We start from the raw sequence: 17716 nt of genomic DNA, 5'->3' as shown, positions 1-17716 counted from the left end.
AGTTGTTGAGGGTGTGCCAACACCTATCAGCATTCCAAAGGGAGGAATCTCAATGGGCACTTAATTTCAGGCTGATTGGAAGCCAAATTCTCAGGCAGCAACTTTTAAAGCATGCAAATATATTCAGCCCTGTGGGACCACAATTTTAAGCCCTGCTGGCCTCCAGACCAGGCAATCTGGAGGTGTTCCCTGGGCAACAGTTTCAAAACTAAGGGTTCCCAATGAGTGTTTAAGCTCTTTTCTGGGAGGTAAGAGTAAACTGTAGTGAGGCCAAAAGAGAGTGTAAAGATGGCTTCCCCTGGCCTCTGTTCCCTGGGAGCACCTCTATAGCCTCTAGATGTGTGGCAAACCTGAAGCCTGCCCCTCAGGTTGAAGCTCCAGGGCAAGTAAATAGAAACACACACCAGAGAAAGACTGGCTGTGTGTTTCAGTATGCTGTCTCTGCAGTGCCTTGGGGATGTCGCCTGCCAAGAACTGTCTGACTGTTACAGTCCCCTGGGACCCAGGGATGACAGCCCCCTGGCCAGCAGAACCTGGTAAGCAAGGAGCATCCTTTGTGTGGACTGCATATACCCAATGGCTTCAGTGAGTCAGAGGGAAAGTTCGGGTCTTGGGCATGCCTGCCAACTTTAAGCAGGAAACCATAGGGCCAAGGCAAGCCCATTGGCTTTAGTGAGGCAGAGTGAGAATGCAGGGGTGGTGCACACCCTCCAGATTTAGCAAAGCAGTGGCAGAATGCAGAGACTGCATGTGCCCACCGGCACTAACAAGGTAGAGGGAGAGTGCAAAAACAGCAGTCGCCAGCCCCTCCATCCCTAGAGATTCCTGACAGGCTCCTGCCCCTCCAGTAAACATTTTGAGATTAGCAAATGAATCTCCTTCACATATACTCCAAGCACTTTTTAAACTTCTGCTTTTTTTACAAGGCCCTGGGGAAGGTAAGGCTGTGTGAGAGTCCATTAAAAGCAATATCTCAGTTCCTTATGGCCCTTTGGGTCTCCTGGACATGAGCCCAATTAGTTTTCAGATGTTGTGGAAACATCACCAAGCAGTCTTAGGGTTGCAATGCCTGATGTGGGGTATGAACACTTCCCTTCTCAGGGAAAACTCCAGATTTGTGAGATCCCTCCTAACTGTGAGTCTCCATGCTGGCGGTAGAGGGAGGTTGTTGGTGAGACTGTCTCTGCCCCACTTACCCATTTCAGTGTGACCCTTTTATCAATTGTCATGAAGAAGCTGTTTTCAGTTCTATTTCAGAGGGAATTTTTCCAAACGTAGCTGTAAATTCAGTGTGTCCATGGGAAGAGGTGAGTTCAGGATCTTCCTATGTCTCCACCTTGAACCACTCCCCTAATTATCCTTTCAACATCTGTAGAATCTTGTGGTGTCAACTCTCTCCTTCCTTATCTTGGATTACATTTATTATTATTTCTCTAGTTTCTTAAGATGAAAGTTTAGAACATTAATTTGAGATGTTCCTTCTTCTCTAACATAGGCATTTAGTGCTATAAATATACCATGATTAGTAATACTGTTTTAGCTCTTCCCAACAAATTATGATATGTTTTTATTTTCATTCAGTTTTAAATTTCTTCTAATTTTCCTTTTAATTTATTCTTTGATCCATAGGTTATTTAGATTGTGTTACTTAGTTTCCAAATACTTGGGGATTTTCCAGATGTCCTTCTATTGCTGATTCCTAATTTAATTCTGTTGTTGCCAGAGAACATCCTCTATGTGACATGAATCCTTTCAAAATTATCAAAACTCATTTTGTGGTCAGAGTATACTTCATCTTGGTAAATGTTCGATGTGCACTTGAAAAGCATGTGTATTCTGCTACACAAGAGGGGTCTGTAAATGTCAGTTAGGTCACATTTGGCTTGTCCTTTTGTGCCATATTCTTACTGATTTTCTGTCCACCAATTCTTTACAGACAAGTGTGGAAACATCCAACTATATTTGTAGAAGTATCTATTTCTCTTTGAAGGTCTATCCATTTTTGCTTCATGTACTTTGAAGCTATTTTTAGATGAATGAACACTTAGAATTGTTATGTGGTGATTAATCAATCCCTTCATCACTGTGAAATGACTTTCTTATCCATGGTAAAAATATTTTGCTCTGCAATCCACTTTACCTGATATGAAGATAATGACTCCTGATTAGTGTCAGCACAATATATTTTTTTCCATTCTTGTACTTCTAATTTGCGTGTGTGTGCATGTGTGCACACATGCATGCTTGGATAGTTGGCTCTTGCTTTTTAATCCAACTGGGACAATATTTAACGTTTAATTCAGATGTACTTTAGACCAGTTTCATTTAATGTGATTATTGATTGGGTTGGGTTTAAAACTCATTTGTTTTCTCCTTGCCCAGTCTGTTACTTATTTTCTGTTTCCTTTTTTCTGAGGAAGAGGGGGGCTTTTTTGTAATTGAGGGGTTTTTATATTTTTATTTTGTCTCCTTTATTGGCTGATCAGCTACAACTTTTGTTGTACTATTTTAGTGGTTATTTGAGGACTTATATATACTTTAAATTCTCATGGTCTGCATTGAAGTGATATATCATTGCAGCTATAATAAATGAACATTATAACAATATACATGCATTTTCCCTCTTAGCATTTGTGTTATTGTTGTCACACATTTATTGTCACTATATATGTCATAAACCCCAAAATGCATTGTTATTATATTTGCTATAATCGTTGATTCTCTTTTCAATAAGTTGAAATAATAAGAAACTGTCTTCATATTTAACATTTCTTTTTTATATAAATATATATCTTTATTGGAGTATATTTGCATTGCAATGTTGTGATAGTTTCTGCTGTACAACAAAGTGAATATGTGTATGTATACATATATCCCCATATCCCCTCCCTCTTGAGCCTCCCTCCCACCCTCCCTGTCCCACCCCTCTAAGTCATCACAAAGCATTAAGCTGAACTCCCTGTGCTATGCAGCAGCTTCCCACTAGCCATACATTTTACATTTGGTAGTGTATATATGTCCATGCCACTCTCTCACTTTGTCACATCTTCCCCTTCTCCCACTGTGTCCTCAAGTCCATTCTCTACAACTGCATCTTTATTCCAGCCCTGCCACTAGGTTTATCTGTACTGTTTTTTTAGATTCCATATATGTGCGTTAGCATACGGTATTTGTTTTTCTCTTTCTGACTTACTTTACTCTGTATGACAGACTCTAGGTCCATCCACCTCATTACAAATAACTCAGTTTCGTTTCTTTTTACGGCTGAGTAATATTCCATTGTATATATGTGCCACATCTTCTTTATCCATTCATCTGTTGATGGACATTAGGTTGCTTCCATGACCTGGCTATTGTAAATAGTGATACAGTGAACATTACTGTACATGTCTCTTTTTGAATTATGGTTTTCTCAGGGTATATGCCCAGTAGTGGGATTGCTGGGTCATATGGTAGTTCTATTTTTAGTCTTTTAAGGAACCTCCATACTGTTCTCCATAGTGACTGTATCAATTTACATTCCCACCAACAGTGCAAGAGGGTTCCCTTTTCTCCACACCCTCTCCAGCATTTATTGTTTGTAGATTTTTTGATGATAGCCATTCTGACTGGTGTGAGGTGATACCACATTGTGTTATTGATTTGCATTTCACTAATGATTATTATTGTTGAGCATCTTTTCATGTGTTTGTTAGCCATCTGTATGTCTTCTTTGGAGAAATGTCTATTTAGGTCTGCTGCCCATTTTTGGATTGGGTTCTTTGTTTTTTTGTTATTGAGCTGTATGAGCTACTTCTATATTTTGGAGATTAATCCTTTGTCAGCTGCTTTATTTGCAAAAAAAAAAACCCATTCTGAGGGTTGTTTTTTCATCTTTTTTTATGATTTCCTTTGCTGTGCGAAAGCTTTTAAGTTTCATTAGGTCCCATTTGTTTATTTTTGTTTTTATTTCTATTACTGTAGGAGGTGGGTCAAAAATGATCTTGCTGTGATTTATGTCAAGGAGTGTTCAGCCTATATTTTCCTCTAAGAGTTTTATAGTAGCTGCCCTTACATTTAGGTCTTTAATCCATTTTGAGTTTACTTTTGTGTGTGGTATTAGGAAGTGTTCTAATTTCATTCTTTTACAGATAGCTGTCCAGTTTTCCCAGAACCACTTAATGAAGAGATTGTCTTTTCTCCATTGTATATTCTTGCCTCCTTTGTCAAAGATAAGGTGACCATATGTGCATGGGTTTATCTCTGGGCTTTCTATCCTGCTCCATTGATCTATGTTTCTGTTTCTGTGCCAGTACCATACTCTCTTGATTACTGTAGCTTTGTAGTATAGTCTGAAGTCAGGAAGCCTGATGCCTCCAGTTCTGTTTTTCTTTGTCAAGATTGCTTTGGCTATTCAGGGTCTCTTGTGTTTCCATACAAATTGTAACTTTTTTTGTTCTAGTTCTGTGAGAAATGTTATTGGTAATTTGATACAGATTGCATTTAACCTATAGATTGCTTTGGGTAGTAGAGTCATTTTCACAATGTTGATTCTTCCAATCCAAGAATATGGTATGTCTCTCCATCTCTTTACATCACCTTTGATTTCTTTCATCAGTCTCTTATAGTTTTCTGCATACAGGTCTTTTGTCTCCTTAGGTAGGTATATTCCTAGATATTTTATTCTTTTTGTTGCAATGGTAAATGGGAGTGTTTCCTTAATTTCTCTTTCTGATTTTCCATTGTTAGTGTACAGGAATGCAAGAGATTTCTGGGCATTAATTTTGTATCCTGCTACTTTAACAAATTCATTGATTAGCTCTAGTAGTTTTCTGGTAGCATCTTTAGGATTCTCTATGTATAGTATCATGTCATCTGCAAACAGTGACATCTTTACTTCTTCTTTTCCAATTTAGATTCCTTTTATTTCTTTGTCTTCTCTGATTGCTGTGGCTAAAACTTCCAAAACTATGTTGAATAATAGTGGTGAGAGTGGGCAACCTTGTCTTGTTCCTGATCTTAGTGGAAATGGTTTCAGTTTTTCACCATTGAGGACGATGGTGGTTGTGGGTTTGTCATATATGGCCTTTGTTATGTTGAGGAAAGTTCCCTCTATGCCTACTTTCTGGAGGGTTTTTATCATAAAAGGGTGTGAATTTTGTCGAAAGCTTTTTGTGCATCTATTGAGACGATCATATGGTTTTTCTCCTTCAATTTGTTAATATGATGTATCACGTAGATTGATTTACTTATATTGAAGAATCCTTGCATTCCTGGGATAAACCCCACTTGATCATAGTGTATGATCCTTTTAATGTGCTGTTGGATTCTATTTGCTAGTATTTTGTTCAGGATTTTTGCATCTATGTTCATCAGTGATATTGGCCTGTAGTTTTCTTTCTTTGTGACATCATTGTCTGGTTTTGGTATCAGGGTGATGGTGGCCTCATAGAATGAGTTGGGGAGTGTTCCTCCCTCTGCAATATTTTGGAAGAGTTTGAGAAGGATAGGTGCTAGCTCTTCTCTAAATGTTTGATAGAATTCGCCTGTGAAGCCATCTGGTCCTGGGCTTTTGTTTGTTGGAAGGTTTTTAATCACAGTTTCAATTTCAGTGCTTGTGATTGGTCAGTTCATATTTTCTGTATCTTCCTGGTCTCGGAAGGTTGTGCATTTCTAAGAATTTGTCCATTTCTTCCAGGTTGTCCATTTTATTGACAAATAGTTGCTTGTAGTAATCTCTCATGTTCCTTTGTATTTCTGCAGTGTCAGTTGCTACTACTCCTTTTCCATTTCTAATTCTATTGATTTGAGTCTTCTCCCTTTTTTTCTTGATAAATCTGGCTAATGATTTATCAATTTTGTTTATCTTCTCAAAGAATCTGCTTTTGGTTTTATTGATCTTTGCTAACGTTTCCTTCATTTCTTTTAAATTTATTTCTGATCTGATCTTTATGATTTCTTTCCTTCTGCTAACGTTGCAGTGTTTTGTTCTTCTATCTCTAATTGCTTTAGGTGTAAGGTTAGGTTGTTTATTTGAGTTGTTTCTTGTTTCTTAAGGTAGGATTGTATTGCTCTAAACTTCCCTCTTAGAACTGCTTTTGCTGCATCCCATAGGTTTTGGGTCATTGTGTTTTCATTGTCATTTGTTTCTAGGTATTTTTTGATTTCCTCTTTGATTTCTTCAGTGATCTCTTGGTTATTAAGTAGTGTGATGTTTAGCCTCCATGTGTTTGTATTTCTTGCAGATTTTTCCCTGTACTTGATATCTAGTCTCATAGCATTGTGGTCGGAAAAGATACTTGATATGATTTCAATTTTCTTAAATTTACCAAGGCTTCAAATGTTACCCAAGATATGGTCTATCCTGGAGAATGTTCCATGAGCACTTGAGAAGAATGTGTATTCTGTAGTTTTTGGATGGCATGTCCTATAAATCAGTTAAGTTCATCTTGTTTAATGTATCATTTAAAGCTTGTGTTTCCTTATTTATTTTCATTTTGGATGATCTCTCCATTGGTGAAAGTGAGGTGTTAAAGTCCCCTACTATAATTGTGTTACTTTCGATTTCCCATGTTATGGCTGTTAGTATTTGCCTTATATATTGAGGTGCTCCTATGTTGGGTGCATAAATATTTACAATTGTTATATCTTCTTCTTGGATTGATCCCTTGATCATTATGTAGTGTCCTTCTTTGTCTCTTGTAATAGTCTTTATTTTAAAGTCTATTTTGTCTGATATGAGAATTGCTACTCCAGCTTTCTCTTGATTTCCATTTGCATGGAATATCTTTTTCCATCCCCTCACTTTCAGTCGGTATGTGTCTCTAGGTCTGAAGTGGGTCTCTTGTAGACAACATATATACAGGTCTTGTTTTTGTATCCATTCAGCCAGTCTATGTGTTTTGGTGGGAGCATTTAATCCATTTACATTTAAGGTAATTATCGATATGTATGTTCCTATTACCATTTTCTTACTTGTTTTCAGTTTATTAATGTAGTTCTTTTCCTTCTCTCATGTTTCCTGCCTAGAGAAGTTCCTTTAGCATTTATTGTAAAGCTAGTTTGGTGGTGCTGAATTCTCTTAGCTTTTGCTTCTCTGTAAAGATTTTAATTTCTCCATCAAACCTGAATGAATCCTTGCTGGGTAGAGTAATCTTGGTTGTAGGTTTTTCTCCTTCATCACTTTAAATATGCCCTGCCACTCCCTTCTGGCTTGCAGAGTTTTGGATGAAAGATCAGCTCTTAACCTTATGGGGATTCTCTTATGTGTTATTTGTTGTTTTTCCCTTGCTGCTTTTAATATTTGTTCTTTATATTTAATTTTTGATAGTTTGATTAATATGTGTCTTGGCATGTTTCTCCTTGGATTTATCCTGTATGGGACTCTCTGTGCTTTCTGGACTTGATAAACTATTTCCTTTTCCATCTTAGGGAAGTTTTCAACCATAATCCCTTCAAATATTTTCTCAGTCCCTTTCTTTTTCTCTTCTTCTTCTGGGACCCCTATAATTAGAATGTTGGTGCATTTAATGTTGTCCCTGAGGTCTCTGAGACTGTCCTCAATTCTTTTCATTTTTTTTCTTTATTCTGCTCTGCAGTAGTTATTTCCACTATTTTATCTTCAAGGTCACTTATCCGTTCTTCTTCCTCAGTTATTCTGCTATTGATCCCTTCTAGAGTATTTTTAATTTCATTTATTGTGTTGTTCATCACTGTTTGTTTGCTCTTTAGTTCTTCTAAGTCCTTGTTAAACATTTCTTGTATTTTCTCCATTCTTTATCCAAGATTTTGTATCATCTTTACCATCATTATTCTGAATCTTTTTCAGGTAGACTGCCTCTTTCCTCTTCATTTGTTAGGTCTGGTGGGTTTTTGCCTTGCTCCTTCATCTGCTGTGTTTCTCGGTCTTCTCATTTTGCTTAACTTACTGTGTTTGAGGTCTCCTTTTTGCAGGCTGCACGTTCGTAGTTTCCATTGTTTTTGGTGTCTGTCCCCAGTGGCTGAGGTTTGCTCAGTGGGTTGTGTAGGCTCCTCTTTGAGGGGACTAGTGCCTGTTTTCTGGTGGATGAGGCTGGATCTTGTCTTTCTGGTGGGCAGGTCCACATCTGGTGGTGTGTTTAGGGGTGTCTGTGGCCTTATTATTATTTTAGGCAGCCTCTCTGCTAATAGATGGGGTTGTGTTCCTGTCTTGCTAGTTGTTTTGCATAGGGTGCTCAGCACTGTAGCTTGCTGGTCGTTGAGTGGAGCTGCATCTTGACATTGAGATGGAGATGTCTGGGAGATTGTCACCGTTTGATATTACATGGAGCTGGGAGGTCTCTTGTGAACCAGTGTCCTGAACTTGGCTCTCCCACCTCAGTGGCACAGCCCTGACGCCTGGCTGGAGCACCAAGAGCCTGTCCTCCACATGGCTCAGAATAAAAGGGAGAAAAAAAAAGAAAGAAAGAAGAAGGTAAAATAAAATAAAATAAAATACAGCAAAATAAAATAAAGTTATTAAAATACAAAATAATTATTAAGAAAAAAATTTTTTTTAAGTAATGAAAAAGAAAATGGACAGACAGAACCCTAGGACAAATGGTAAAAGCAAAGCTATACAGACAAAATCACGCACAGAAGCCTACACATACACACTCACAAAAAGAGAAAAATATATATATCATTGCTCCCAAAGTCCACCTCCTCAATTTGGGATGATTCGTTGTCTATTCAGGTATTCCACAGATGCAGGTACATCAAGTTGATTGTGGAGATTTAATCCGCTACTTCTGAGGCTGCTGGGAGAAATTTTCCTTTCTCTTCTTTGTTCGCACAGCTCCCGGGGTTCAGCTTTGGATTTGGACCCGCCTCTGCAGTAGGTTGCCTGAGGGCATCTGTTCTTTGCTCAGACAGAACGGAGTTAAAGGAGCAGCTGATCTGGGGGCTCTGGCTCACTCAGGCCGGGGGAAGGGAAGGGTACAGATCCAGAGTGAGCCTGCGACGGCAGAGGCCAACGTGACATTACAACAGCCTGAGGTGTGCCGTGTGTTCTCCCGGGAAGTGGTACCACTTTGCCACCTCCTGGTTACTTCTGTCCATCACTTGTTTACAAGTCTATCTCCCTCATCTGAGCTCCTCCTTATTCCCATCACACCTCAATGACCTCATAGTGTCGGGAGAACACTCACCATCCAAGACACGTCCAAGACAAGTTCAATAAAATTTATCTGACTCCCCTCCTGCCCCTCAGATTCCTACTCCTGTGGTTCTAGAGTGAGAATCCAACCACATCCCTCCACTTACTCCCTTCTATGTATCCCTCAGGCCTTTGGGAGATGCTGAAAGCCTAGTATGTCTGGACTCTGCCTCACACCCCAGCTGCATCTCTTCCTATGCCCTCGTCGAGGTCCCTTGGTTCCCAATCACCTGCAGTTCTTCAGAGATGTACCAAATATGGTGGAGTCGAGGTAAAGGGAGATATATCCCACACTCTATGGGTGGGTAGAGAAAAGCCTTAAAAGACAGGCAGAAAAGACCACACCTCTTTCTATTTGCAATCCGATCCCATTTTAAGCAGTTTTTTATCTAAATGGCTTATTCATTCACAAGCATTTACTGAGTACCTAGTGTGTGCCAGGACAAGGGCTAGGAGATGAGTGGTAAGCTGTGTCTTTCCCTCTAAGGGGTCAACATGGGGTAGACATTGAGTTGGAAGCAATAACACAATAATGTGACTCAGGATGTTGGGGACTTAGATGAGGAGAAATTAAGTCTGCCTTGGGGTTGGGGAGGCACTCAAGGAGGTCCTGCCATAGCAAATGCTATTGGGATTGTGTGTAAAATGATGTGGAGGTGGAGGATGGGGGGAGCCCTATGGGGCTTAAATACGTAGGAGGCTGTTTGCAGCATTCAGGAAAGAGCAAGCACAAATAGGAAATCTCCTCGTTGAACACTTTCCTTGGTTCGGTTTCCTCAACTTGCTTCAAGAAGCTTCCATGAAAAAGACACCATGAAATTCCATGGGAAAAAAAGTCCTTCACGTGAGATTCCAATTAACAGCACTTACACACCTGAAAACACCCAGCAGACACTACTTTAATCATCCCTAAGCTTCACAATGTGAGCCACTTCCAACATGGTCCACAAACAGCTCTCCATCCTCCACCTCTCTCTCCCTGTGGTCAGCTTATGGCAATGCCTGGCTGACCTTGGAAGCCTCATTTTGACAACGGGTCCCTGAATGACTCCATGGAGTAAGCCTCGCCATGTCTGCCCTGTCACTGATCAGACCTCCTGTGAGGCAGAAATAAGTGTTGGTTGTGATAAGCCACTAAGAGAGCAGGGCTTTCTGTCTAACCACTACCATTATCTTTAAAAGACACACGGGAAAAGTCCAGAAGAGCATAGGGTAAAATCTATGCAAGGACTATTGGAGGATATTTGGATAACTTTTGGTGGCATACATAATTGCCGCTCTGCATACATATGTTTTTCGGAAGAGAGAGTCCATGACATTTACTAGATTTTCCAATGGGGTCAGAGATCTAAAAATGCCAAACTTCACTGTCTTACATTATCTCATTTAACCATGTAAGGTAAGCATTATTGAGGCTCTTGGTCTAAATTTACTGAGCCAGTTCATTCATTGATTCACTCAGCACATATTTACTGAGCATCCTTTCTGCTCCCATCATCCTCTGTGCTCTTGGAATACGCTTTAGAGCAAGACAGTCCAGTCCTTGTGGAGGTGCGCAAGAGAGGGCCCATGGCCTGGGGGTGTGCCCACTCTGGGGGTGAGGGGAGTCATTCTGGAAAGGGAGATGTAGCTGTGACCCATTCACACCTGGGCTGGAAAGGTGCTGCCTGCCGAGGGAAGGGCCCATGTGGATGCTTAGCAGCAGGAGGGCAGCCAAGGCCATCAAGAAGCCAGGAGGCTCTGTGCAGGAGCCTGAAGCTCTAGGGGAGGGCAGGGGGCCAGGGAGGAGGCCGGGCTGAGCCATGGAGGGCCCTGTGGGCCATGGAACAGCCCATGCTCACTCAGAGGGAGAAACCATGCAAGAGGGTCCTGTGACCCAAGGCTAGTGCCATTACTTCAATAATTCACTCAACAAACCAGCCGTGAGCCCCTCAAACCTCAGCGAGTGGTCAGTGGAGGCACTCTCCAGGTGACCCTGGCACCCAACCTGCATTCACGTGGGCACATTGTCATGTCCCACCGCAAGGCCAGCTTGTCCCAGGGGACAGCCCCAAAGTGACTCATCAGCACATCTGAGATGCAATAAGTACAAGTGAAACAGCCAGAACTTAATTCATCAGTGGCACCTTTTATCTCCATTCTCCTGATCATGGAGAGAAAGCAACAGCAGCCTTCAGGACTGTGTCTGACTGTCAGGGCTGCCACTCAACTGATCTGATGTCTCAGTGCCTGTTTGAAATGGAAAATTGTCCCATTAAGAAGATCGTGCAGAAGTCACTTGTCACCAGCATTTTCCCATGGCAGTGATATCTACTCACCACCTGCCATTAAAGTCATCCTGTAAGGGAAAAAAGCTAAGGTGCCAGGAGCACTGCATGGTTACAGGAAATTTAATTGAAGGGAGCAAGGTCCAGTTTTTAAAATGAAAATACAGCAGGCTTCTAATGAAAAATAAGATCATAGAGAGTATTATCTTAATTGAAATAAGTTGTGTCTACATATTTTTGTGTCTATGTATATCTAATTAATATCCAGAGATCAATTTACCTATTATTTTCTTCTCCATATATTGCTTGTTATTTCCAGTTAATGATTCATATCTGACCATTATGGAAAACTGATTCTGAATTGTACATAATGAAAGTTTAACCCTATCACTGATGCATATGACATACACACACTGATACATATACACACATGTACATATGTATCTATACACATATATGACACATATCCATATATGGTGATGGAGTATTTAAAAATGTTTATGATTTTAAATGCTCAAGATTACAGAAGATTTTAGTTTTCTTCTTTCTTTTGACCTCATTTTTTGCTATGTAAAGGCATTTACTTTGTAATAGAAATTCATTCAGAAACTATAGCCTTATCTATTCATTGGAGAAAATTTGGAAAATTCATAAAATCATAAGTAAGAAAATTTAAATCATTCATGATTTCACCAGCCAGAAATAACCACTTTGGACATTTTGGTTCATTCTTTCCAAGAAATATTTTTTCTTTATATGAGAGTGTGTGTGAGTATGTGTTTGTATACAGAATTATATACTTATACTGAAAAAATTTTTTTAGGTTTTTAACCTTTTTGTTCAAAGATTTTACCATGTCATTAAAAATTATAAAAAAAGGAAAAGAAAAGAAAATACAGCAGGCTTCAAATCCTGCCACAATTTGAAGCCTTCCCATCAACGGAGGCTCTGAAGAGAGAACCAAGTCACTTGAACTCCAGCCCCCTCACCAGTTACTGGTTGGCCAACCCAGCTTGCCTAGTGCCCCCTCCTCTTGCCTGCTATGCAGTGAATTGACAAAATGGCACTGTTTTAATAGCAGAGATTATCAGCCTGCCAGAATCTGAATTAATGCAATGAAGCTGTCAGGTGAAACTATCCAGTGACATTGATAAAAAGCAAATTTGAAAGCTCTCCCCAAAGAGCCAATAAGTAAGCAGTTCAGGTCATAGTTGATGAGGCAAGCACCTGGACCCAGCCATGTGGTCACCTCACGCTATCCCAGAAAGCTAAGCCCAACACTGAGGTGTGGGTGTCCCAGAGCCAGAACAACTGGTTATCCATGTGAAGAAATGAGCTTGGATTGCTACTGAACACTCTGCTGAAGTGTCTATACCAGGTGGATTAAAGACATAAATGTGAAGAGGAGACTGCTAAACATTTAAAAGATAACACAGGAGAATGTCTTATGACTTTGGGATAGGAAAGGACTTTTTTCTTTCTTTCTTTCTTTCTTTCTTTCTTTCTTTCTTTCTTTCTTTCTTCCTTCCTTCCTTCCTTCCTTCCTTCCTTCCTTCCTTTCTTTCTTTCTCTCTTTTTATTGAAGTATAGTTGATATACAATGTTGTGTTAATTTCTGCTGTACAGCAAAGTGGTCCAGTTATACATAGATACACATTCATTTTTTATATTCTTTTCCATTATGGTTTATCATAGGATATTGAATATAGTTCTCTGTGCTGTACAGTAAGACCTTGTTGTTTATCCATTTTACATATAAAAGCTTACATCTGCTAATTCCAACCTCCCACTCCATCCCTCCCCAACCCCTCCCCCTTGGCAACCACCAGTCTGTTCTATATGTCCGTGATTCTGTTTCTGCTTCATGGATAGGTTCATCTGGGTCATATTTTAGATTCCACATATAAGCAATATCATATGGTATTCATCTTTCTCTTTTGGAAAAGACTTCTTAAACAAGACATAAAATACACAAACCATAAAAGAAAGATGGATAACTTTAACTACATTAAAGCTAGGAAAATCTGTACATCAAATGACTTCACAAAGAGAGAGAAAATGCAAATCATAAACTAGGAAAATATGCTTGCAACATGTATAACTGAATTATCATTGAGCACATACAAAGAATTCTTCTGATTTAATAAGGAGAAGGCTAACAAGCTCCCCAAAAAGGTGGGCAAAATACATGAACAGGCATTTTCCAGGAAGAAGACAGCTATGACCCATAAGCACGTGAAAAGTTGTTCAACCTCATTTGTAAACAAAAACTGGTAAATTGGAACCATAAGAAAATACTATTTCACATTCGTAAGTTTGGAAAACTTAAAGAGCTGAAACTTCCAAGGATGTGAGTTTGCAGGAACTCTTCTTCACTGCTGCTGGGTGTCATTTGGTCCAGCCAAGGCAGAAGTAAGTTAAAGATGCAAAAGTCTCTTCAAAATATACCAAGAGCAGCAGTGCTCACAGACTCTATACTTTTACACCATTTACACCCTTGGAAATTATTGAGGAAACCGAAGAAGTGTATGTGGGTTCTATCTACCTATTGATGTTTATACCATATCAAAAATTAAAACTAAGAAAGTTTTAAATGTGTATTCATTTATTTTAAAATAGCAATAATAATCCCATTTCATGTTAGATAATATTTTAAGTGTATTTTCCCTAAAAATAATTTAGTAGAAAAGTGGCATTGTTTTATATTTTTACAAATCCTTTTTAATGTCTGATTTAATAGAACACAGTTGGGTTCTCATGTCTGCTTCTGTTGTGATATATGTGATATGTGTTTTAGTTGGACTATGAGAAGAAAATGCAGCCTTTTGCAGATAAGGAGTTGGTAAAGGAAGGAGTTATCTTTCAGATAACTGTGGATATTCTTTCTTGGTATTATACCAAAACTTGACCGATGACTGTTCCTTAAAGATTAGCTGTAATGTGGAATCTGAACCTGCACCAGTGACACTTTCATACTCAGTTACATTAAAATCCACTGGCCTATCTTGCACTTTGAATGGCTCTCTTAACCATGTGTGACTTTGTAACATTGTGCATCAGTCATTTGGAAAATAACTGAGTCCCTGAGTTGTGCAGACATTCCAAATGCACACTTATGAGAGAATGGCAGTGAAAAGGGAAAATAATCTTTTAGCATTATTATGAAAATGGTTTGACCTCAGAAACCCCCTGAAAGTGTTTTGGGATCAGCAGGTATCCCCAGACCAACTTTGAGAACCACTCCATCCAGAAACTGCTGCAGGTGTGCACCAGGCAATACCATGCACTGGAAAGTTCACAGAGGCAGTGTTATGATAGGAAAACGTGGCAATGAACCAAATGCTCACCAAGACTGCAACAGAAAAATGAATTGTGGTAAATGCACACAATAGAATACTGCACAAAGTAAGACAAAGCAAACAGCTACAGCTATATCCATCAACATGGATGGGTCTCCAACATGTAATAATGAGCAGAAGAAGGGAATCACAAGAGAATACATAGAAATAGGACTATCCCAGGTCTTCAAAGTTCAAAAACAGACAAAAATTAAGCAATGTAGTGTAGGGGTGCACACATGGAAATGTAAGGATTATTCATTAACACAAAGATCTGGATGGTAGACACCTTTCCTGGGGAGGGAGGGGACGGCAAATGTTAGGAATCTTCTACCTCTTAACCTGTGGTGGTAAGTACGTGAGCATCTGTTTTAGCATTAGTTTGTTTTTTTTTTTTAACCACTTAGAATTTTTATTTTATACTTATTGAAAAAACTATTATTTAGGCATCCTTTTATAATATATCAGTATACTATAAAAAGTTAAATATAAGCTAAACAAATTTGTTCACGTATTCCTAAAATTTCTCACTTTTAGAGTCCAAATCTTCTGAATCTTTTTTTGGCTCAGAGTTGTAAACTTTCCCAATTTCCCACACAGTGTTGTTCTTTACCATCAAAAGTAATGGTGATATAGCATTTCTTAAAAGAGTGCTCCATTTCTGTCTCCAGAATTTTCTTCCAAGTAGCTAACACCAATTCTGTGAGTCTTGGTAGCATTAGTCTTTAAATTGCGCTTGTGTTTTTCTCACTCTTTTGTATAAATGGTACATTTCATAATAAAAAATAAACTGTTACAGATGAGAGAGGAAAAGAATAAAAACTGAGGGAAGACAGATGAAGGTAATTTGCTGAGAACTGCTGCTCTCTGAGCCTGTTTCACAATGTGAACTGTCTTCACGGACAGTTGTCCCCTTTATCTGGGTCATCCTCCTAAGTAAGCCATTAGGAAACCTATGGACCTTGCTGTTTCCGGGATAATAGAATCTTTGGCAAATGAGCCCCTTCTCAGGAATCCTGCTCCGACCTGGCTCTGGTCCTCTCAGTCAGGGCCGGCCCCACTGGCACAGGGCGTCTGGGTCTCCCCTGCTTTCCTGTGAGCTCCCCAGGGCGGGACTCACACCTCACCCAGGGTCCCTGCAGAGCGGGGCTGCTCTTGCTGTGCCCAGCAGCCGGCGTCAAATGCCAGCAGGTGCACGGTGATGAGGCTTCAGAGGAGAGACAGTGTTGTTGCCGGTGGTGGGGGGCAGGTACACACTCTCACCCCTCGCATCTCGACACTAGCTCCACTCAGTCCTCCACGAGGCGAGGCCTGCAGAGCCCTCCCGTGCCCAGCCTCTCTCCCCTCACTCCTGCCAGGCGGGACACTGGAGGTTTCCCAGCCTTGTCTTCACCTGAGCTGGCCATCGCCTGGGCCCTCTCCTTCCTCCCACCTCCCCTGGATCTGGCTGCCTTCAGTTCTCAGTCAGTTGTCACCTCTTCCAGGCAGCCCTCCTTGTGCCCCACTTCCCCACACTTCTGTCTATCCCAGCAGGTTACAGACAACATGGAAGTGTCCTCATCTGTCCCCTCTGTGCCCTGATCTCCCCTATGCTAAGCATAGGGTCTGGCAGGGAGTCGGTGTGAAATCATTTTTGAATGCCACAAGGAATGGAGGGGCCCTTGTCTCCTCTGGTCTTGCCTGGTCAAGTCCTGGCAGAAGGATGAAGGACATGTGGCCTGCTCGTCCCCCAGGGGACAGGAAGCCCAGCCAGCAGGCTCTGTGGGGAGGTGCCAAGAAGGCCAAAAGCCACCTGTGCTGTCCCCAGCTAAGTTATGTGGCCCTGACCTATAGAGGCCACAGACCAATAATTTGAGATCAGCTCCCCCCAACACTGCCCAGGAGGCCTGCCAGAGCAGCCAGAATCCCAGCTCACCCTCTCTGAGCACACCATGCCTGTGTCAGGAAGACAGCCACCCCCAGGCGCTCAGGGAAGCAGACACAGGGCCAGCCCATGGGGGCAGGGCAAAGACACCCCAGGGGACCTCACCTACAGGGTCAGTGCCAGACCACACACATGGGGCTGCTCTGAGCAGTCTCCATTCTCCTCCTCTCTGGTGCGGATCAGAACGCAGGCAGCGGGGTCTCAGATGCAGAAACCGGGATGGTTAATCTTATGTGTCACCTTGGCTGGACCAAACATTACTCTGGATGCTTCTGTGAGAGTGTTTTGGGATGAGATTATCATTTTAATCAGTGGGCTTGAGTAAAGCAGATTGCCCTCCACCGTGTGAGTGGGTTCCCTCTGATCAGCTGAAAGCCTGAACAGAAGAAAAGACTGCCGTCCCCCAGGGAAGAGGGGATTTCTCAGCAGGCAGTCTACAGACTTGAACTACAGTAGTGGCTCTCCCTGGTCTCCAGCCTGCTGGCCTGCTCTGCAGGTTTTGGACTTACCGGCCTCAATAAGCACATGAGCCAATTCCTCAAAATGAACATCTTTCTATACATACACGCACATCCTTTGCTCTATTTCTCTGGAGAACCCTGACCAATACAAAGATCTATTTGCCAGGATCTCAGGGCCAGGAGCAGCCTCTCTGGGCCTGAATTGCTCACCTGTTACATGGGGGTAAGAACGGTCTCATGGGGGATCCTGAAAATTAAATGAGCAAGCAGGCATAACGTGACGTGGCTCACAGGGGCATGCGGTGAATGTCAGGGGGAGACGGGGGAGCGGAAGAGAAGTACGAGAATGAGGGGAAGATGGAGAGGAAGGAGATGAGAAGCCCTTCCCAGAACTTGGAAGGAACCCTGAGGGGGGCTCCCCGCCCTCTGCCTGCAGTAGCCCTCTCCCCTCTGCCCAGTGTACGATCACCGCTTTTCCCAAAACAAAGCTGCCTGCCTTTCCTCTTGGGAGAGTGAGGAGAAATCCTCATACTGCAGAGGCTGATGAATCCCCAATGGTAAATGGAAGACCC

This window comes from Balaenoptera acutorostrata, chromosome 8 (genome assembly GCF_949987535.1).
Source record: "Balaenoptera acutorostrata chromosome 8, mBalAcu1.1, whole genome shotgun sequence".
Lineage (NCBI taxonomy): Eukaryota > Metazoa > Chordata > Mammalia > Artiodactyla > Balaenopteridae > Balaenoptera > Balaenoptera acutorostrata.
The sequence above is the reverse complement of the archived record's forward strand: the minus strand, read 5'-3'. Positions refer to the sequence as shown.